Source organism: Vanessa tameamea, chromosome 17, assembly GCF_037043105.1.
Source record: "Vanessa tameamea isolate UH-Manoa-2023 chromosome 17, ilVanTame1 primary haplotype, whole genome shotgun sequence".
NCBI lineage: Eukaryota > Metazoa > Arthropoda > Insecta > Lepidoptera > Nymphalidae > Vanessa > Vanessa tameamea.
In genome coordinates, this window is record NC_087325.1 from 10,902,180 (window position 1) to 10,926,995 (window position 24,816).

The following is a 24,816-nucleotide window of genomic DNA, read 5'->3' on the forward strand; positions in this document are numbered from 1 at the left end:
TTTTACGAGATTAACAAACAAAGAAGAAAAATGTTTAAATATATATATATATATGTGTGTGTGTGTGTGTGTGTGTGTGTGTGTGTGTGTGTGTGTGTGTGTGTGTGTGTGTGTGTGTGTATAAAAGAAGAAGATTGTTAGTAATGTTTGTGATCAAGCTGAAGAAAAACTTTAGTCCGTTAATATTTAAACTAAGATATCTCAGAATTAAACAATCGCATTAATCGTTTTTTTACTTAAGATTAAGTAAATTAAGTGTTAGGAAAAACAATTTTAAGTCTTATTACGGTTCGTGACTTTAATTATTTTTCTTATGAAGTTTTTTTTTTTTCTGGCGGATAAACGAATATTATTTGTTAACATTGGCGCTGTTAAGAATGCCTTGAACTCCTCATAGCACAGTGATTGTGATGATTAACAATTACCCAATTTCTTCACCTGTTTTCGAGATATGTACATATTTTTGACTCACTGCCTCGTTGGTCTAGTTTCTAGATAAAATCCCGCATATCCCGAGGTATTAGGTTCAAATCCCAGTTCAGGCTGTTAAAAGGTTAATGGGGTTTTGTAAAAGCAAAATTCTCTGTAACAGTCGGTGGTCCAGAAATTAGAAGTGTGTACCCTTCCGTGCTTTGGAAAACACGTAAAGCTCTTGGTCCTGCTGATTATGAGAGTGATGGCATAGAAGATGCTTCGCGTGATTTCGCATACATTTAATATGTCCTGAGGAGTTGGCTCCCTAGAGATTTGAGCCCGATATCGGTCAGAAAGACATCATCATATAATGCTTAAAAGCAATGTACTTTAAGCAATTTTGCTGTGTAATCTATTATATTATACTATTGCCAAATAATTTAATTTATGAGCAAACAACGCCTTATGTAAATAAAGAGAGCAAATCAGTATTATTAAAGACACAAAAGGAATAGCTTTAACTTTTATTATAATATTGGCAATATTGGATAAATTGTTCCAAAATATTAATCAAAAATATTTCTACTATTTGTTCAAACCATTTGAGTAGGTTCCACCTGCTCATCACTTATTCTACCGCCAAAACGTAAAACGGTTCCAGTTTGTAGGATGGGTGAGCTTGTCTAAATATTAACAGGCACAGGAGACATTAACATTAATCATCGGTTAAGATGCACGCGTTCTAACCACTGGGCCATTTCGGCTCATGATATTATTAACTATACAAAAACACTTTAAATATTTATAATGAATTAAATATGTAAAAACGGTGCATTGTGAACTTTACTTGAATAAAATACATTTGATTTGATTTGAATGTCCGCAGTTTCCGAAATCTTTGGGTCGACTTAGGGCCATAAAATAGTTATTGACATTTTGTTAAGAAAGAAGGTGTAGCATTCTGAAATCTAGAAGTTTTACAATCCCATTGATTCTGCGTCTGAAAGAAGTATAAAAGTAGTTTGAATTTGTCCTGAGGACATTTTACTCATTCCTTATCTGATAAAAGATCCACAGATTAATGTATACGACGATAAGTAGTTAAATAACTGATTTAACATACACACATCTATATATTGCAGATCTTTATGCCGTTACAACATAGTTTTTATGTTACATACTGGCAAACAATAAAATAAATTGAAAAATATTTAATTTTTTTAATTATAATAATGACAACGCATGTGAAGCAATTATGCATGTTTTTGATTCTTATAATAAAAATAACTCATACCATTTAGTACTTGATTCACACAATATTGACCTTGTCAATGGAGCTGCATGAAATACAATCAAATCATATATCTTTACTTCATAAAGACGATATTCCTTACATAATCGACTCACGACATAATGCAAGTAAAAGACACGTATACGCAAACACAGTTGGGCGAATGCCTGCTATATGACCACACACACTGGTGAAGACGCGGATACTAACAGCGCGTTAATGGGTTAACAGTGTGATATTGGAAAGATCAGCTGTAGTCTTAAAGTTGAATATTTTGAACCATAAACAGCTTTTCCAGTACGAGATCGTGGGTGCACGTGGAATAAGATGTCCTGTGTCAACTTTCATGGTAATGGTCTCTATGGTATCTAAGTCTATTCTAGTATATTGTATACCAAATACCCAAAATAACCAATTATATATATATTTTTAGGTTTCCGTACCTGTGAAGGAAAAATGGAACCCTTAAAAATCACTTCGATGTCCGTCTTGTCATTAGTCCGTATGTCTATTTGTCTAGACTTTCTTTATCAGGAACGCGCAGAGGTATAGAGTTGAATTTAACACCAAATACTAAGGTCTGCAGTTCCTCAGGGCTGTCAAAAAATCAAACTTCTAAGTCTAGACAATCAAAAGCATTTCGCATGCATCCACAAAGGGAATCAAAACCTATAGGGTACCTCCTGTTGACCTAGAATCATAAAATTTTCCAAGAAGCAATATCTTGTACAAGTATAGAAGAAAATCCTAAAACCGTAAATTTGTTGTTACATCAGATTCTGTTTATCTATCTATTCGTTGGTACGGAACCCTCAGGGCGCAAGTCCAGCTCGAATTTGCTTGGTTTTTCTCTATTTAATATAAGTTATACTAGCACAATATATGTCACTAATATTGCTTAAAAGGTCGTATGTGAAAAGTTACGATTTAACAAACTTGTATGAGACTGTATTTGTTCTATTTAACAATTGCAATGTACTTTAATTTACTTTGCATTATCGACGGAGAAGCTAACTGCGCACATCTTATGGTGGTCACGTGTATACTTAAACACAGGTGCACGTTATATTCCCTCATTCTAATAATCTGATAGGACTCCAATCAAGTTCAGGTGCAGGATCAACAAATTTCCGAAGCACGAGAGTGTGATACTACCAATTATCAAAATTTGAGATATAACTGAAAATGTTTTGACAAAATAAGATACGATTTTTTTTATCTGTAACCCTTAGTCCCTAGACTAACAAGGCTGTCAAATAAAATAGGAACACCATAGAAATAAAACCTTAGTAAGTAATTATTGGTTTTCATGTCCCTCGGGAATATACCAATTTTACTTAAGACCTTTTGCTCAATAGTATTTGCAGAACAATATTTTGATGTGACTACATAAGACTACATAAGAACAAGACTAATAAAATTTTATTTAAAATTCGAACAAATCCACAAATATAGAATATTATAATAATCTGGAATAGAGAAAATGATCTGAATAATATTAATTATTTTTATTATCTATATATAACAAAGATTTATATTACCTAATCTTAAAATCATAAACCAAATTAATTTTGCTTACAAAGTTTCTATGTAAATAAATAAAACTAGGAATTTAATTGTTATTGTCATATTATGTCATATTGTTTTGAAACTTTGTAAGTATAATAAATATAATACTTTAATAAATACCTTAGAACTGGTCTGGTGATCGAGCCACGAGGTGCATAGCTAAACTCTAGCATATCTGCCAAAAAAATATTTCAGATTAACAAAGGCGTATTTCTACGTCAGGTTTTTTTTATTATGTTGTATTAACTATATTATTGACATTTTCCTTTGTGATCAAACAATAGTAAGGTTGTAAGGTCCACTAGTTCTCATAAAAAGACATCAAAGTTAGGTGTATGGGTTAAATAAATTTATATCGTATTTTGTTGAATAATAAGTCAGAATAACTTTTAATATGCATTTATATACATTTCCGTAAAGATTCATTGTTTTCTGATCGAAGGAAAATTCTTGGGCTAGCTAGCGACCTGCCGCGCTCAGTCGTCTCGCGTCGGCCCAGCGGCGCAGACTCTATCGGAGTTCGCTTGCTACTGTTTGAATTTAGAACAAATCGTCGCGAGTGCGCGTCATTTGTGTTTTATTTTTTATTTTAATTATCTGTGATTTGTGCCAGGATTTATTTTGACAGGACGAAAAAGGTTCGTTGAGATTTTATTTTTAAAATAATTTTGTATCAAGCGGATTATTTGTGAATTGGACATATTAAAATATTTTCTTTTGTACTTAGATTTGATAGAGTATTGATAAATTCTGTATATTATTATGATTAACTGTGTATTAGTTTCGGGAGTTCTAATAATTAATTATTCTACAATCATTCTTTATTGTTGCAATTTTTTTTTCTTGATTCGGTCAACTGGCTTCACTTTAACTTTCCGTTTCCTGTAATTAACAGCTGAGTAAAAAAAACTTGTAATGTAGGAAGTCGTTGTTAACGTAAACTATGAACATAAATGAAACAATTTTTTTATTGTTACATCTTATTAGTGGCAAAGGAATCTTATATAACGTCAAAAAAACATTTAAAATATTAAAAAGAATAATAAAATAAACCAAATAACAGAAGTAACGTTTAAAAATATATGTAATTAAAATTGTATGCGATACATTATGAAATTTATAAGTACTGAACAGCTCGTAAATAAATTATGTTTCAACACAAGTGTCGTATAAAAGTTAAGCTGTAGTTACTTGCTTTTAACATGGTAATGTCATTATAAACTCGGAAACCGCTCGTAAAAACATCTACGATGCGATAAAAAATAAATGCAAAAGATATTTATTAATTTTGCCCACTAAACTTAGTATCATCTAAGTCGATTGTGTAAAAATAATTAGAAATCCTTGCTGTTGAAGTATAGTGTACTGAGTACAGATAATTGATTATATTATTAAGCGCGAGAGTTTGGTTTAAATAATAAAAAGAATATATTCTATTTTTAAAATATTTATAAAATATAAATTGAAAGGAAGAATATTTTCCAATTATAAACATTGTTTAGTATAATTTTAAAAAATAAACAAAACGTTCTATATACAAATAGTTACGAGTGAATGGGGCATTGTTTTATTGTTATTATTGGCGGGAAACTTGAGAACAGACGTTTGTCACCTTGATCAATGAGACGATTGTTAAGACGGACGCACACTTAATATATAATTTCTAATGCATATAAAAAGGAGGTATTATATTTGACCTAAAAATGTCTTTGAACGAGATTCGTTGTATATTTTATTAAGATAAATGTAGTGAATTTTTGGAAAATACATTTCCTGCATCATTTCACATGAATGCATTGATAGATGGCAATGATTTTTTTCTGTGTATTAATCAAACTAAAATGATTAATCCTGATAAAATAACTGTTATTATAAGTAACTTTAAATTAAATAAAAAATATATATAAAAAAAGCAACTGTTTTTTTTTTTAATTGAACGTTATCGCCACCGCCCATAGACACTGATGCCGAAAGATTTTTTAATTATTTCTAACGTCTCCAATCCGCTACCAACCTTGGGAACTAAGTGTATCCTTTGTGCCTGTTGTTACACTGGTAAGCTTATCCTTTAAACCGGAACACAACAAAACTAATTATTGTTGCTTGGCGGTAGAATATACGATAAGTGGGTTGTATCTACCTCCAAGTAAAAATATTATAATGGATAAAACAAAAAGTTGACAGACTTAACTCTTAGTTAAAGTGGTATTCATTGACTTCATATTTTAGGTTCTTTTTTATTTCATAACGAAGTTTTTTAAATATTTTCTTTATTCCGTCTTCATGAATCAATATCAAAATATACTTGATTCAATTAGGCTCTTATAAGCTCTTACAAGACCCTTGAACAGTCACTTTGAATCATATTATACGTAAAGTTACCACAGAATTTCTATTAAGCTTAACAGTTGACCGGTAAATCTTATATTAAGTTCGCCTTTTGTTCTGAATGTACAACTTCCTTGGTCAAAAAAAAAAAATGCATCTGAATAATTCTTAGTTGCATTTCTGCGAGTGATTTTGTTTCGCTTGATGTAAGCTTAGTGGTTGCAGCGTTAAACTTAACCGATTGCGATTGTGGGTTCAACATGAGTTGATCCACTTAATTTTCATGTGCATTTCTTGATATGTGAAATCTAACTAACTAAATTATCGATGCTTCGATTTAATGATTTAGTAAGCGCTTAGCGTTTTAGGAGCATACTGCTTAATGAAAAGCTAGCAGTTTTCTAATTTTTAATCGACTTCAAAAAGGAGGTTATCAATTCGTTTGTAAAAGTATTCTCGTATTATTTTTGCTAGGTATATTGTAGTGTTGGCTTGTCCTTGGCTGACACCGACTCAAAAACTAACAATAATTGTAACTAAATTATATTATCGTAAATCGACTTTTAAGTATTCTAATATTTTTCATTTCATTTTACTTAGGAGAACTCTAAAAAAGATTTTGATCATTGTTTTTTATTCATAGGTATATGTTGAGTTAGATTTAAAGTGGATAGGTACCCATCTTCTCGCGTGGTAAACTCATTGATCGTACCTACATATTGATGAGTAGAAAAAGTAAGTTTATTATTAAGTTGTAGTGGAATACGAAATAATTTTTTTTATTTTTTAGTGCAAATTAAATTGTTCTGGAATTGTGTTTTATTTGAAGTCGATTTTTTTTTTTGTTAAAATTTGTGTTTATTGGTCATAAGTTATTGAGCATAAAATTTAAATTTCTAGCATTAAATTAGCACTAAATGAGCACTTTATGTTCTGTATTTGTAGCACTTTACGTGTGTAAGTACTATTCTATATATACATCTCTTATGTGTCCAACCCGTATGGAGTAGCGTGGTGGAATGAGGTATTAAAGGAAAGGAGGCGTCAACTCAGCGATGGAACAGGCTGTAGATTGAACGTTATATATCATACAATATTGACAATATTACTTATAAATCACGTACAAGCTATATGAAAAAAATTAGCTCGGTATAGCTTTGTACAAGCCCGTCATCAAGGCACATCGTCGTATATTTTACTGCAAAAATTTTTAATAAAAAATTAATACTTCACTGTGTAACAAAAGTATTTATGAAAAATTTATTATTAAATAATAGAGAACTTCGTTAATTTTTTTTCGTGTTCAAGGTTAACAGTGCGTTTTCCTCGTAGCTAAACAATTAAGATAGTGATGATATTCCATTATTAATATTTTAGTGTTATCAGCACATCCGTTTTTAATGGTTAGTCATAAACAATTAAAGGTAGTTATTTAAGACTATTTCTCTTGTATGAGGGAGGCGAGTTAATGGCCATGGGCCAATTGACAAAGAAACCGCTTCTGTATGTCACCCAGCTGGATTTGAGCCTTATCCCCTTGAGGAGGTTTAGAGATTTTTTTATACAATATAAAAAGATGAACAGGTAAATGGGCTACCTTATAGTAAGTCACCACAGATATTAGTGATGTAATATTAAACATATCTTTATCGCCAATGGACCACAAATCTCGCGAGTTAGTGTTATGTCCCAAGTGCCTGTAGTTACACTGGCCCGTCCTTCAATCCGAAACACAACGATACTAAGCATTGCTGTTTGGCAGTTGAATATCCAGAAGGGCTTGCACAAACCTTACTACCAAATAATGAAGAATATAATTCGATAACTTGTATCTCTTTCAACCCGCAGTAAAGCAACTTGGTGCTCTAAATTTCTTCTTTAGAGAAAAAGACCTTTGTAACGAATATTTACAAAAAATAATAAGGTTTTCAAAAATGCTCTTAATCTTGTCAAAGTAGAAACGACTACTGGTTCAGAAATGATTACATCCTAAGACCTAAGAAGGTACGAGGAAAGAAATTCAAAGGGATTTTTCCCGTTTTATTTTTTAAGAAAACCTACTGATTTTCATGATTATTGTTCTCGGTAGAATCTACATTGTGAATCTCTCGCTTTTGTTTTATTAAGACTCAGGTATTTGATGTTAAAATTGTTTCGTTCAATCGTAGACGTTACTTGCGTTTTACTCATTGACCTAAATGCAATCACTTTGTGACGCGAACATCAGCTGTCGTGTAAGGAAATTTACTTATACGCTAGATGCATTTTTAAAAGCAATTTCGTACATGTATGCCATAGTGTACAAGGCACACTTTAGAATTTCTTATAAAACCTTATCGCGAAAAATTTAAAAAGATTTCCTTGTTTATTTGAATTCTATATGACTTTTATTTTATTTTATCTGTAAGCTTAAATGTGAGTTAAAAGTAAATTAATAACATTTAGTTAGTAACTCGTGTCCTTCTGATTGAATTAGAAGTCAAAAATATTTATTTAATATAGACAAATCAAACATATTTCATGATCAAAATTCTACCACCGGTTCAGAAAGAAACACCTCAGACTTGAGAAGAACCAGCTAAATACACTCAGCGGGACTTTTGTTTTATTTTATATGCTTCTTTTTATTTATATTCGTGCTAAGGACCTGGAAGAGATTTTTAATTTTCAAAGATTGCTGATATCTTGTTGTAAAAAGTATACATTTCCCAACATAATAATTTGAACACAGTGACAACATATGTACGTAACTATAATTATTATGCTTTTGCTCCAAATACTAATAATATAACCAAAGTCTTAACAAAGACTTTTTTACGAACGTACATCACATTATCAAGTATATATTGATAAGCGACAGTCAATATTTAATTTAAAACATATTTAGAATTTTGTAGTTGAAGTCGCCATAGACGTTATATAAGCTCAGTTCACTGCAATGAACTTACTACCAATGGATGAACTGTCAACTATTGAGCCTAAGGGATCTTAATTATGCACTACTGTTTCGCAGAGTATCCATCCCATTTCCTCATAAAGAGGGAGCGAGATCTTTGCAACAATCGCGCACCTCACCTGAGCGACACTCATTGACCTAAATACCTCTCTGTGACGAGTTTCGTTCAAGGAAATTTAATAATACACTTCATACATTATACAAAGCATTAAGATGCAATTCTGTTTAAATACTTTAATGACTTGAAACTAAATGGAATCGTCAGTAGATATTATATGGTCATCTTTGAAAAGACGTTATTTAAAACGATAATAATGTATTTCATACTTATCGTCTTTTATATTTCTGTGACCTAATACTAAAAGGACAAAAGTACATTTTTTGCTTAAACAACAATTTGAAAACACAATGGAGACGGTACGATCGAGATCACAGGCTCTTTGTAAACCAATAACCTAAAACAACACAATAATAAATAATTAGATAAATATAATATACATTGTTATTAAAGTAACATATATGAACAATTACAAAACTCCTTACAGTAATATATTAAACTGAATGCATTTTCAAAAAAAAAAAACAAAGTGGACTAAACACAAACATTAAGAAACATACAATATAAATAGATCAAGGAACAGTAGGAGGAAGAACTGGAGAGGAGACTGAAGAACAGACTATGGGATAAGGAAACTTCGTGTAGGCTACATACACACAGAAAGTGAATTGTCAGGCTTTGTGCAAGCCTGTCTGGATACCACCCACTCATGAGATGTTCAACCGCCAAACAAAATGAAAATATACTTTATTCAAGTATTTTCTTTTACAAGCACTTTTGAATCGTCATTTAATCATCATCATCCTCCTGCCCTTATCCCAATTTACTTGGACTCGGCGCAGCATGTCTTCTTCTTCCATACTTCTCTATCTGACGTCATCTCACAAGTAACATACCATACCATGATAGCCGCCAACCACATAACTCCTCGTTTGAATCGTCATTTAACAAACTATATTAAGTGAAGCTACCACCGGTTCGGAATGTACATTCTAACGAGAAGAACCCGCTAGAAACTCTTTTTCAATCTTATTTATCCTGCCTGGAAGTCAACAAGTATTAGCTCCACGCCTTTCTATCATCTATATAATCTTGTATTGTATAATATACTTTTTGTATTAATGTATTTTTTACAAATGATTTGAATTTATGAATCGGCGAAGTTCGAATTATATAGTTCAGGCGAATATGTGCCGAATTATAGATGGAACACGACGGCATTACGTACTGTTGTGTTTCGGTGTGAAGGGTGACTGAGGCTGTGTAACTACACGCACGAGAGACGTTACATCAAGTATCAAGTAAGGTATGTTTAACATTTCTTATAACGCCAATGATGGTGACCTACGGTGGTGTACCACGCTTTTTGGTAATCAACAAGGTTCTACGTTAGGTTTTCTTTACTTGAAACTAAGTCAATTTACATATAGAAGTTGCAATACAAAATATTGTGTTTGTAATTAACCTGTTTATTAATATTTCGCGGCAATATAAAAGGCTGTTGAACACACACACATATTACTGAATGAATAACATTCAAATGAATGAATAAATCAGTAATACTAGCACAAAGGCAGTACACTCGATGGTGGATAAGAAATATAAAAATAACTATAGAATCAATAAATAAAGATTTGACTGAAGTCTAAATAAAATTGACATAAGAAAACTAACAAACAATAATGAACTTTATGGAACTGTTATAAAATACTAAATTTGATTGGATATTAGTGCTGACCTTTCAAAATGGCAATATCCAATTTATCAACCGTGAGAGGTCAGGGACGAAGGTTAGTCATTACAATAAGTTAGGTTAACGCTTTTTTGTAAGCGATCGATTATACATTAAAAAAATGCACCTATTGAGTAGTGGTAGGCGACTTGCGAGGTCGGATTTCTGATATTTTATGTTGTGAGGAAAATAAGTCTTCTTTCGAAGCGATCAGAGTAATAACTGATTTTAACGACGGACATGTTCAACTAGCAGACTATCCAATTGATCGCCTTTAGACATTGTTACTGTAGAACGATTGAGTATCATTTTTCTACTCGTCCCGGCTTAACGCGGTAACAACCATAAAAAGAAAAAAATCCTGTTTCTTTCGGCTCGCAAAGTTCATATTCATGGCTTTTCTTTACTATAGTATATATATATGACGAGCAAATGGGCCACCTGATGGTAAGTGGTCACCACCGCCCATAGGCAATGGCGCTGTAAGAATTATTAACCATTTCTTACATCACCAATGGTCCCTTGTTTGTCCTTTGCCCCTTGTGCCTGTAGTAACACTGGCTCACTCACCCTTCAAACCGGAACACAACAATACTGAGTACTGTTGTTTGGCAATAATCTGATGAGTGGTGGTACCTACCAAGTATTTTATATATTACGTATATAAACATTCTCATTGGATCACTGTTTATTAATGAATCCGCATTAAAATCCGATGCGTAGCTTAAAAGATTTAAGCGTACAGACGGCGGGAAGCGACTTTATTTTATACTATGTGAGAAGTGTCAACTAATCTAAAGTTAAAATACACGCATCAAAAAGCGTATCACCTTAAATCAGCTTTCCAATTTTCACGAGAGAGTTTGTTTAATTGAAATTATACCCCGATGTAACCTAAAATTCATTTATTCACAAAATAAATATATATTTACATTATTTTATTGTTGCAGGAATATCTTTGTTCGGATCAGAGGTAATTTATCACAGCCCTTAGTAATATTAATCATTATGAGGTAAGTTAGGACCTAGACGCGTTATTTTAATATTTAACACGACATGGACATCATCAGTCTCAACAGATTGCCTTGAAACGAGGATTCGTTAATCAAATCTCATGCTAATACTAGAAAGAGGTAAGTTTTGTTTGTTTGTATTTTTAAGTTAATAATAATTTAAGGCTCAGCAGCGATTTTTATGTTACAAAATATAAATGACAACTTCTCCTTAATTGAATTGTCACAAGTTATTAAACATATCAAAATTGTTCCCATACTAGATGAAAACAAGCAAAGTAAAATAAACGAAACTAAACAAATAAGGTTTTTTATATACGTTAAAAAGAAACAATTAATTATTATTATTTAATATTACTATTAATATTATAAATGTGAAAGTAACTCTGTCTGTCTGTCTGTCGCTCTTTCACTGCCAAACCAATGAACCAAATTTCATGAAATTTGGTATGAAGCAAACTTGAACTCCAAGGAAGGACATAGGCTACTTCTTTGCCTAATACATGACAACCAACCCCTAAAAAGCGAGCGAAGCCGCGGGGAACAACTAATAATCTTATATATTAATAGCGTAAGCCGATTTTTGTCCCAGTGATATGGGATAGCTGCATATAAAGAATCGGTTATGGTCTCATTTTGAAGAACTCCAGCCGTAGATGTGCAGAAAATTAAAGAGGATTTTTCATTGCGATTTACTAAATTGTTACAATTTAACAAAGAATTAATTTTAGCGAGCGTAAAAAGTTACTGACCGGTTAGAGAGCGCTACGTCAGGATACAAAAATAAAATAAAAACTTAAAAAAAAAAAATATTTTCAACAAACTCCAAATCTAACTGAACTAATGTATACTATTTGACATTAATATTTTCATATTTTTTTCTTCAGTTTCATTATTTTCGCGCAAAATGTAGATGTGTGACTTGCAGTTTACAATGAAATTAAATCTAAACAAAACCTATCATAGGTTTTGAAATTTCTATAAAATCTTTTGAAGCGCGAAGTTTCGCGGGAGACCTACTAGTCATTCTGTAATGTAATACACAAAGCTCAGTCAGTAGTACTAATGTTTCAAATTTCGAACGTTTATTTCACAGAAGTAGCGCAGTTATAATTTCCTCACTCAGAAACTACAGATACTGCGTCGCGGTTTTTTTTTATAGGATTCAATATGTTTTGTACAAAGGTCCAAAAATTTTGCCAATAAATGTGTAATTGTTCTACATTTCATAACATAATTTCATTTCACGAAGTATTAAACAATCCGAATTCTGCGGATACATTTTATCGACTTGGAATTATTATTTTTTAACGTACTATAATTTATTGTAGATAAGTTCCCATCGAGTTGATCGTACCCTTACACGAAATTGTTATTTGGTACACACTTCGAACGCACCCGTAAACGTCAAACAATTTTATGGGTTTAATATCGAAATATCTCGATTATACGAATTTTGCGGAGATAAAATGTCGGCTAAAAAAATCATAATTTTTAAACGATCTATCATATAGTTTCGATCGGTTCGGGATTTCAGGTACTATTATTATAAATACAAAAGTAACTCTGTCTGTTAAATTTGGTATTTAGATAGTTTAAGTCTCGTGGAAGGACATAAGGTACTCTTTTAATTCACCCTTCTAGTACTGAAATTGTGCGGTGACTTTTTATAATGGTAAATTTTATTTTTTTTAAATTTCGGGCCAGTAAAGCCTTTGAAGTGAAGTTCAGCTAGTATATTATAGTACTTTGCTTAAAATCCTTATAGTTTTGTTACATAAGTATGTACATTAAGAATATAATATTAAGTGCTTAAATATATACAAATATGAATTAAAAATAATTACTCTATAAATCTTGACCGTTCGGAATGGTGGCAAGAATGCTAGCATATAATATCATATCTAGAATATAATTAATATACTAACCAAAATTAATATTTACTCTACGAATAATAACTGCATGAAATGTTGATAAGAATGCCAGCAGTACTGCCCTATTGAATCGCATTTCGCAATCCCGATTTTCCGTGTGAAACATTAACAATCTCTCCTGACACTAAAGAGAATAAGATAACTTATTATTTCGTAAATGTTTCTGCGTTTTATTAGTTACAGTAAATAAAATTAATGATTATATTCAATTATCTATTTATGCCTGTACTTACTTATACTTACTATAATATAATATATAACGGTACTTATAATCAACAGCAGTCTACGTGTTGCCGGAATAAAAAAAAGTATGTAAACCTTTTTTTCATATTCCATTCCATACTAAAAAAAAATGTTATACCATATTTTTTAACAACAAGCTTACTTCGTAAAAAAAAAACGGAAATCCCCCGACAATTTATTTAGAATAAAACACAGTATAAAATATGTCTGCTTTTTAATTTTTCGAAAGAACGAACACAGATTAAACAAATAAAACGTATTATTGGAACGGTATTAAACACGTTCTATGAAACAAAAGTTATAGTAGAGCTTAGTGCTGGCTCGACTGTATATGAAATAACTTACGAATTACGACCAGTAATTCTACCGAACAAATAGCAACACTATTTATTGCACGACTCATGATACGAAGCATCAGAGTGTTTTAAGTTCGTAAAAAAAATTTCGCCTCATTTCGGAAATTGTTCATTAATATAGTGTTCATACCTTTATAAAGATAATTTAATGGAGATCATTTGTGTACACTTTTAATATTATTTTAATGTCATAAATCAAATACGTTCCCGTCAAAAGAGTTTTTATTTTTTTAATAAGAATGTAAGTTGATAGATCGGTAGGATTGCGAATCGATATCTCGCTCAATTATTATTAATAAAAACATACAGACTTGTATGTATGTATATATAATTTATTCGTTTAACTTTGATATCTGGCAATACGTAGAATTGATTTTTTTTTTCGATTCAATGGAAGTCATGGTTCGTGCAATTTTTGATTATTAAATTTTAAACTATAATAATAAGAGAAATCGTGGGAGAAGTGTATATGTATATATTTTTTGTCTGTGTAAAAAACTAGCACACTAATAAAGATAGTGTTCTAGAAACACAAATTTCAAATTAAATAAATTTTCATTAAATGATAAAGAATTCGAATATTTCAAATAAATAAATAAAGTACTTACTTACTACATAGGAAATATCAAAGTAAATTTTATTAGCATAGATTTTCTTGTCCGGGTGCAATTACTATTTCATAGTTTTGTAGATTTCTTCGTATATAAATATAGTTTATCAGAGTAAACATTATTTAAATATTAACACATTTTATTAGAGATAGTGATATAAATGTTCTGTAGCAGTGATGTAAGTGAGAAAATTAAATGGCTTAAGTATTGATCCTTGTGGAATTCTTTTACTGTATTATTATTTCACTTGGTGGTAGGACTTTGTGCAAGCCTGGGTAGGAACCAGACACTCATCATATATTCTACTCCTAAACAGCAATACTTAGTATTGTTTTGTTCCGATTTGAAGGAGTGACCCAGTGTAATTACAGAACATAACATCTTAGTTCCCATACGTAGTAAGGAATGGTTTAACAGCGCCAACAGCGACAATATTCTTTATTTTCCTCCGTAAAGGTGAATCAGTGTTAAACAATACAGTATTCATTTAAAGTTATCGATGACATGATCTTTATCAACAATAGTATTATCACTAATAAAGATTTTAATTGAATTTCATGTAAATATTTGCCCCTTATTTATAAGAAATCGATGTTCTGAACCTATTATGTCAATATTTGTTTTTTATTATTAACTTCGCTCGCGTTTTAGCGATTGGTCATTAAGTGATATGTGAAAGCCTATCCTTATTTGGGATTCAAGTTTCCTTCATACCAAATCTCATTCAATTCGGTGCATGGTGTGCAGTGGCTGTGACAGCGTGATAAACAGACAGACCGTGTCTTCGCATCTATAATATTAGTATAAATTATATTTCAATTAAATTATACTTATCATTATGTAATTTAACATAATAACTAAGTGATAAGATACGCAATGAATGAAACAATTGTTTGTGGGCTAGATTTTAATTTAACCAAGATTGTTAATTATTTGTTCAAGACCATAAATTCGATCTTACTTATACGACTTTTTAATTCTTAAAAATGTATTAGCATCTATTTAATTTATGTCATTAGACAGACACATAATATAGACCCTTTTTAATGTAGTGAAAACCTTCAGAAATGTTTTAAATGAATTAGTCAAACTGTGAGAGTTTCTTACCGATCTCATAAAATATAATATAATCATTAAAAAAAATAATACGTCTGATGAGTAAGAAGTTCAAATATTGAGGATTTAAAAAAGGTGTATTTTAAAGTTTGTTTTAGATTTGGATGTTAAAAAAAAACATTCTGCACCGTAATGCTAGTATTAAGAATTCTTCGCGAAAATTAGATATTTCGCTGGTTACTGATTCTTCATTGACTTTATCTCACTGACGTCACGACAGGATACATTTCAAGGTCATAATGATTTCGTTGGATCGATTCGAATCCCCATTTATTTAATTTCGTAAAATGTTGTACGTAAGTACGAACTTCCTTTGAGAAACACCAGTTCAAGTTCAAGACAAACCAGTTCATATATTTGTTGTGTATACCTATGCAATTCAAACATTCTACTTACGTAGATTATTATAAAATGAAGTATTTTAAGGTCCATGTTAGCAAAGCAACCGAATTAAGATGTAGCCAGTGAAACATAACAACAACTCAAAATAACTAAAACTTAAATTTTATGATAAATAATTAAAACTAAAATTTCACCAAACAAGAAACAATTATGACTTCTAGGGAACTTTATTTATCTAGTCCAAATTTATATCTTGTTGGTTTCTAGAATTATCGTATAATTTCTAAAACGTTAGTCAAAGTCATATTTTATTTAGATTCAATCTGAACGTTCAGAAACATTTCGGAAAATGAAATATTCTGGGCTATAGAACACGGAACAATATTTAGTTCAACCAGAAATTAAAAAAATATCAAGAGAACAAAAAGCTGTGTTTATAAATATCACCGTAGAATTGTTAATACTGTTAGATTATAATCTATATAGCGAGATTGTAAACAGTCGGAAGAATGTGATCGGTGATTCAACTTTAAAAAAACGTATACATTTTCGATAGTTTATTTCTTCTTTCTATCTTTCAGTTAGGTTAAGTTAGAGTTTTTTATAATTTAACTTTAATAAGCTTATAGCTTAATAAGCTAAATAAATGCGTTAAATTGTTACTGCTTACAAGTTTAGATTTACAAAATACTAAGTTTAGATTTACAATCTTTCGAAAGTCTACAATTTCACGAGATAGATTATAATCTAACGGTATTTATAATTATACGGTGACATATACAAATATCACTCTAAAACTCGAATGAATGCTTATATATTCTGTACAGAATGAAATCATTCGATAGAAATCGATTGTAAAATGTCCTTTAAAAGTTATAATTATTATCGTACTTAATGGCGCTTACAACTTTTTGTCATTTCACGACATTTGAACTCGAGTTTTAGATTTAATTTTAGCTCCACTGATTAAACTTGTAACAAACAAGCCTTGACAGAAGGACATTATATTTATTATTACATTTGAGATAAAAAATATTTATTTAGTAACTTGGTGGTTGGACTTTGTGGTGCAAGCTCGTCTGGGTAGGTACTATCCTCTTATCAGATATTCTGCCGCGGTGCCGCCAAACAGCAGCACTCGGTATTATTGTGTTCCAGTTTGAAGAGTGAGTGAGCCAGTGTAACTATATGCACAAGGAACATAACATCTTCGTTCCCAAGGTTGGTTAATATTTGTTACAGGGCTATTGTCTATTGGTGGTGGTGACCACTAAGCACCACTAACCCAATCGCTCGTCCGCCAACCTATATTATCTAAAAAATAATACATGCATACATAGACTACCGTACACCTATCCTCCTCCCCTCACACGCGAGTGTCTCCCCAGGGGTGAGAATAGCTAGTGTCAAAAATATTATGCTACTATTTCAAGGTATAGCGTACTTTAATTCTATCTTTAAATCTTACGTCTCACTTAACAACGTAAAAAAAGTAACCGTTTGTTAATGTCTCCCATTTGAGGAGAAGGTTTAGAGCTGACTCCACCACGCTGCTAAAATGCGGTTTAGTATGAGATGACTTACAAATACAAAAGCAAATTAAGTACATCAATTTATTGGTAACGCGAAGAGGAATGTCTCTATTTAACAAAGGGCTGAATTATATTTAAGCTACTTTAATATACTTAAATCAAATTCAAACTGATTGCTTGCAAGTCAATCTAGGAGGGTTTTACGATTTGTCATCGTCCATAATCATGTCAGTATTATACCGTGACAGGATAAACAGCGCAAGTTACGCCATTGTTGCAATTAGTTGTCCATGTAATCAGGGCGTTACTGGCACTACAAAGATAATCACCTAAACTTAGCATGTTTTAAGATATTTTGAAAAAAAAATAAGATAGGTGTTATTTATTAAATTCTATACCTTAACAACAAATAAAACCTTTAACTATATGTATATGGAAGATTTTAAGAAATTTTAATCAAATATATGTATTTTTTATTTTTTGTTTAACATGTTTTAATAGAAAACGTTAGAAGCGTCCGCACGCGGCAAGCGTTCTTTACGGATTGACTTAGATGGCGACCATGATTGCTTTATGCGGGAATCCCCGCACTCTTGCATAAATATTATTAACTGTATGCTATTACAATTATTGTAAAAACACAATAAGAAGTAATTACTCTGTTAGGATTGATTACTATACTAATTTCGATTTACAAAATGTAAATACAGGCAATCACAAATATAGAAATATTAATAAAGAAATGGAAAAAGTAGAATGAATGATATCAAATGAATATCATTTTTATATTACTTTCTTCAGCTCATTCGACGTTCATGTCAATTTCGTAATAAATCAAACGCAAGTAGACGAAAGGAAACAAATCCTCATTGGGACAAATTAAAAAGAATTCCTTCGTGGTATTCGTGTATGGTGTGTGTGAAAAGAAATAATATTAAAAAAATATTATTAGATTTAGTGAAGAAATATTTGGCAGTTATAGGGACTGCCAATAGAAGTGAAGATTTAGAACTTTAAAATTTGACATTTCATAATGTTTAAATTATAAATTCTTATAACACTTACGAAAACACAAGATATAAAACTAATGTTGCACAATAAGTCAGCTGTATAGCTTCAGATATGTACTGCTATTAGACATGCTGGTGATACGAACACACGAGATTTTACCCATTCAAAAAGAACACCGCCGCTGCGCATACGCCAGTCATGATCATGTCGGTGACGCGAACCCATAAGATTTTTTCAGAAAATCACGCCTAAAGAAGTTTTCACTTCAAAAATCTTTATTTTAGATTAAAAGTAAATCAAAATAATCAGAGCCGAATTATTTATTGTCTGGAGTCCGTGGATGTATAGAATTATATTTATCAGACCTAAAAATCATGTTAAGTTTTGTTAAAAAGTTACTAGTAAAGTTAGTCAGAGTATCATTATAGAAAGTTTGACTCCAAATTATTGGGGAGATTATCCGATTACAAGACTATATTGTACTCGATGGTTTCCACATTGATCTGATATAAAATATCTATGGCAAAAATCTCACCATCGTAATTTGGAAATAATACAAAAAGTGACGAATTGAAAAAAAAAACAGAATTCTGTAACTCAACCAATTCTCTTAAAAAACTCACTTCGTACATCACTCGTGAAACTTTGAAAATTCGTTATACAATATTTTTGCGTGTATCGTGTAAGTGTAACAATTTATATAACATAATTTGGCCCACACATTAACAAATCACTACTTTTTTTCTTGTGCCATTTTATAACAATGCTATCTTAAATGAAAATTGGAAGGAATTCTCTTTAAAAAACCATGTTTTCAACAAATTCATTGCTTTTATCATCCCTTCCACGTTTTTATTAAGATTGATGGGGCTAATCAATTTCAATTTAAGGTCTTATAAAAGTTTCGTAATTTATTTGTTGGAAGTAAAATCAGCCGTCGGTAAAAATTATACAGCTTAAATAAAGGCTGAATTTATAATAGTGGAACATTGTGTAGCCTATTACAACCGCTAGATTATCAGAAACAAATAAACAACTTTGACATTGAATTGACGTGATGTCATTGGTCGAGATCTTGAATGATATATATTATTCATTGTGGATTTGCGGAAAAATTACGTTTTTAATGTCGGCGAAGTTATTGCCGGAACTGCTGAAGTAAATTTAAAGTGGACATATGTAAGGAGTTAAGTTGGGTATTATAAATAAATACATATTTATCAAGAGATGTTTGTAGTGCTAAATATATCAGAGCTATTTATAAATCTGGTTTGTTAATATCTACTCTTTCGATTGGAATATATATGACATATGACTATATATGTTTTGAGAAAGAAGGTGCTTCTCCATTCCCTTCCCGATCGGCCTCAATCGGCTTGGATCATCTTGGTCTTTGATAAAACAGAAATAATATATTAATCAAGTGTGACTTGCTACGCCATATTACTTTATCCCAATGGCCATGATTGATCAAGGCTGATCTACTAGGTGGTAGTCGAAGTCTTCATAACATTGATCTAGTTATAATAAAAATACAGATCTTTTGGTAATGTGTTATAATTCCAAGTTGTATCCATAGAAAGGATTGGGTTTTTCTGATCTTTTTTTCAATATCAACATGGTGATTGAAAACTGAGTTTGAAACAATCGAAACATTTCAGTTATACAGTTTATTATTAAATTAACGTTATTAATTCAACATTAATTCCAAGACATTAAGTCATTCAACTGCATTAATTGAAGTAGTTACATTACTAAAATTAACAGTTTCGATTTCTTAAAATGCACTTTTATCAGACCATTATATATCTAAGTCACAAGGAACTACGAGTCGTACTAAAATATTGCTTAGGATCAAGTAGTAATTTGATAAGGGTTCAATCAGGCTCAATTTCCTATCGAAGCCTTATATACGCTCATTCCTGAACCCTGTCCAATACTTAGAGTCGCTTGACGGTGAAACCTTAATTATATTTGGATTAGTCTTCCGTAATATTATTAGCAGTCTTAAATAATTAGTCTAAAAGACCGTCCGAAAAAAAAATGATTTGATATAATTGCATATTAAAAAATAAAGTGCCCCACCGCTTCTATCTGTTTGTCTGATGGAAATAAACTCAAAAACTGCTGAGCAGATTTTATATAGTTCTCACCAATGTATGAACAAATGTGAAAATACACCTAAACCTTCCTCGTGAATGGAGTACTTTTTATGATATGACGAGCAAATAGGCCTCCTGATGTTAAGTGATACCGCCCATAGACAATGGCGCTATAAGAAATATTAACCATTCCTTACATTGCCAATGCACCACCAACCTTGGGAACTAAGATGTTATGTCCCTTGTGCCCGTAGTTATACTGGCTCACACACCCTTCAAACCGGAACACAACAATACTGGGTATTGCTATTTAGCGGTAAAATATCTGATGAGTGGGTGGTACATACCCAGACGGGCTAGCACAAAGCCCTGCCACTAATCTACCACTCACAAGTAAATTTGGGTTAGGTCTATAATTCAAGGTTTTTTGGAAATTAGCTGATGATGATTGTTGAAAATGTCGATCAAAATTATGCTGGTTGATAGCTATGTGTTCTATGGTATAAATGTTTTATTTGGATCTTTATTCTATTCGTGGGAATCACATAGCCAGTTTGAAAAAATGTGAGTGTGTCGATATGTTTATTGGTGTGGGTAATCTTTGCAGTTGTGTAGTGTAGAAAAATCGAGAATAATTCTGACATATTTATCCTTGATAATGAAGAATTTGAAAAGAAAGTTCAAATCGATGCATTCATTTACGTCTTCATATAAGAAGTTCATTATGTGTTCAAAAGAATAATGTTTTACTTCACTTATTCACGGGACTTTAGATAATGGAGGTGTATTTGCTGTAATTCTTATGATATGATGATAAGACTGAAGATAGCTTCCAATACGCGGGTTTGTTTTTATATTTTCTTAATTAGTTTCTGAAATGCAAAAATCTGCATTTTGTTCTGTCATATTGGTATCCAACAATCATTACTGAGCAGCTTATTGGAATAAGCAGCAAATGTTTTCCTACAGATCTTTTGAATTAAAATGTGTTCTGCTATTAATAAGCCACCAAACACATTGTCCTATGACGTTTTGTCCAAGACCTTGGTGTTACTCCGAATCGATGTAAATGAAAAAATATATGATATTCCCTTTTATATTTCCTCAGATTTTAAAAGTAAATACATGTAACATACGGAAAATTATAGTGAAGCAACAAAAGCGAATACAAAATCAAAAATGAATGCAAATATCGGTAGCGTAATAATTCGGTTAATTAATAATTAAACAGACAGCGCAAATGCCTATTTTTATTTTTTTATTAACAAAAAGAATTTAAGATTCGTACTACCAATATAATGTTCTACCGATTTTAGTTTTATAATCTGAGAATATTCTTAATTAAAATGAATTCGATTTAGATCAATTCGAATTACAAAAAGACTATCATTTATTCTCGGAAACCATTGATGTTATCAAAATAATAATAAACGTCGGATATGCAAAAAAAATTGATAAATTATTACAGGAAACATAAATTAACGTACCTTCGACGAATAAAATGAAACTAAATTTAAAAATATACATTCAAATCGACAACCTCTTATTTTTTTACTTTTTAAGAAAAAAGTTATTTATTTTTTTTACAATTAAGTAATTAAATAACCTGTTAAAGATAAATCATTAAAAAAAATATTTAAATTATTACAACTTTGCAAATGCCTATGCTTTATGTAAAGCTATTATACGAAGTTCCAAATCAATTAAGGATGGTATTTATTCTTCAAATTCAAATGGGAAGTACACCCCAAAACAAATAAGAATTTTCCAAATCAACAACCGAATAGAGAACCTCCATTTTGTTTTAATCTGTTAAAAACGCCATCAGAAACCTTTATCTAACTAATGTGATATTATATTTAAAATTCATACAATCGAACGGAAAGTGTTTGACATCTTGTGTCATTTTCGTCTTATCAATTACTAGGAACATCCCTGATATGACACACAAGAGTTCCTTATTACAATAACTATTGAACAATGAACAATAAACGAACGTGCCCGTTCAGATCAGGCGGAAATTGGCACGTAGTCAATGTTTAGCAGATGACAAATAAATAACTGTGAGACCAGATACTTCGATAATACCTTTTGTTCTTTTGATTCCCATTGTGAAGTTATTTTAACGATTCGATTTATAAAAATCATAATTTTGATCGAATCTCTCAGATACTGTTAATATGTTTTGTTATTTTTGTTATATTGAGAATTTATTTCAAATATAGAATTTATTCTTTTAAATGCGACTTCGTTATTGTAACGGTTCGATTTTTAAATATGAAATTTTGTATTTAAATATTTTATTGTTTATTTAACGTTAAAATATTTTATTATTTCATTATTTAAAATTAATTTAAAAAACATTACGTTCTATTTTTGAAATCGAATTTAAGTTTGGTGTGAAGATTCGAATTTAAGTATACGTGTTTGTGGTGTTCAATGTTCTTATCATGTATAGAACTCTAGTAATAAATTATGATATATTTTTAATTAAATACATAAGTGTCATGTAAAATCAAATCACACGTATTTATCACATCAAATTTCACAATGTCATGACCTAACTTAAAATCAAACAAGAATTACAAACAACAAAAGCAATTCAATCAATAAAAATTTTAATCCATTACGATTTCAGTGGCAGGCCAAATAATCGAATTTTCCAAAAAAATGTTATTTATTTTCTAACCATGGCCCGCGATAAAACAAAACCGGAGTGTTTTCACGCTGATTGAAAACAAACATTGGAGGCGAATCTGAAAACATAAACAATATTACACTGAATTAGGTACAAATATTCGCTTCAGCGTTTCATTAAAAAACGTTTTCTATCTGTATTGGTACTGGAAAGAAAATTGTCATCATTTAATAAAACGAACATTTTTATTGCTTATTATTTAAAAAAAGAAAGGAAGCTCTCGAAGGAATAGGTGTGGATGCTATTCCACCTCCTTTGGATAAAAAGATCGACCACTATACCATTTCATAAAAAATATATCTGAGACTAAAATTGCTCAAAGAAAATCAGCTGGTTAATTGTTACGTTAATCTTCAGTAAAAAAGTAATGATTGCCTTTTTCAATACGAAATTTAAATAATATTTTTTTTAATCTTTGATGCTGTATAATAATGAAAAGGTTGTTGACCTGAAATTATCTTAAGTAAGACAATAACTAAGAGAAATAAATCTGATTGATCGTCTAATTGCGCCAGACTTACCAAAAGTAATTCCATATTTCTTCTTCAAATTACCACAGATGTACATATTAAGCTAATAAGAGTTGACATATTTTTTGTTACGTCTGCCACTGCCCTTACAGCTGATTTAGAAAGACCTTTATTATGTTTTTGCTACAAATATACGAGGCAGATGTTTGCTTAAAAGCAAACAATATTTATTACTAGATGAAAAGCCGGCTTTGTTCGGGTAAAATAAATAAAAAGAAAAAGTATACCGTTTATCATTTTTTAATTTAATTTAATTTGGATAAGTTTGCATTGCGTTTACCGTACGCCTGATCGAAATTATTATTTGGAACACACTCACTGAACGCACCCGTAAACGTCAAAAATGGCCGCCCGATGAACTGCATGTCATTGAATTTTATGGATTTAATATCAAAATATCTCGATTATACAAATTTTGAGGAAATACTCGTATGTTGTCGACCTATAATTGTGGAAAAGTTTCGATTGGATCTACCTGCACGAGATTATTAATATAGATATATCTATACTTATATTAAAATGCGATAGTAACTCTGTCTGTTATGCTTTCACAATCAAACCACAAAACTGAATTCGATGAGATTCGGTATGAAGCAAACTTAAACCCTAAGCAAGGGTATAGACTTTTTTACTTAACACCAGAAGAAGCTGAACGGAACCGCGGTTGACCAAAAATTTTTAATATAATGCATATAATTCTGTTTAAGATTATATAGATTATTAACAACTTGGAGTTAGTATTACATTAGCAGTCTGTAAATTTCCCACTGTTGGGCTAAGGCCTATTCTCCTTTTGAGGAGAAGGTTTAGAGCATATTCCACCACGCTGCTCCAATGCGGGTTGGTGGGATATACATGTGACAAAATTTCGTTGAAATTAGACACATGCAGGTTTCCTAACGATGTTTTCCTACACCGCCGAACACGAGATGAATTATAAACACAAATTAAGCACATGAAAATTCAGTGGTGCCTGCCTG

At 31.0% G+C, this 24,816-nt stretch overlaps 1 protein-coding gene across 2 annotated transcripts in view; it reads left to right on the plus strand.

Annotated features, from left to right (window-relative positions):
• Nucleotides 1–3,764: 3,764 nt before the first annotated feature.
• Nucleotides 3,765–24,816, plus strand: part of LOC113404317 (Ig-like and fibronectin type-III domain-containing protein 2) — a 158,435-nt gene continuing 137,383 nt past the window's right edge. For both annotated transcript variants that reach the window (XM_026645182.2, XM_026645184.2), the window contains exons 1-2: nucleotides 3,765–3,912; nucleotides 11,299–11,321. The gene's annotated coding sequence lies outside the window, so the exon portion shown is untranslated. The remainder of the gene's footprint in view (nucleotides 3,913–11,298; nucleotides 11,322–24,816) is intronic.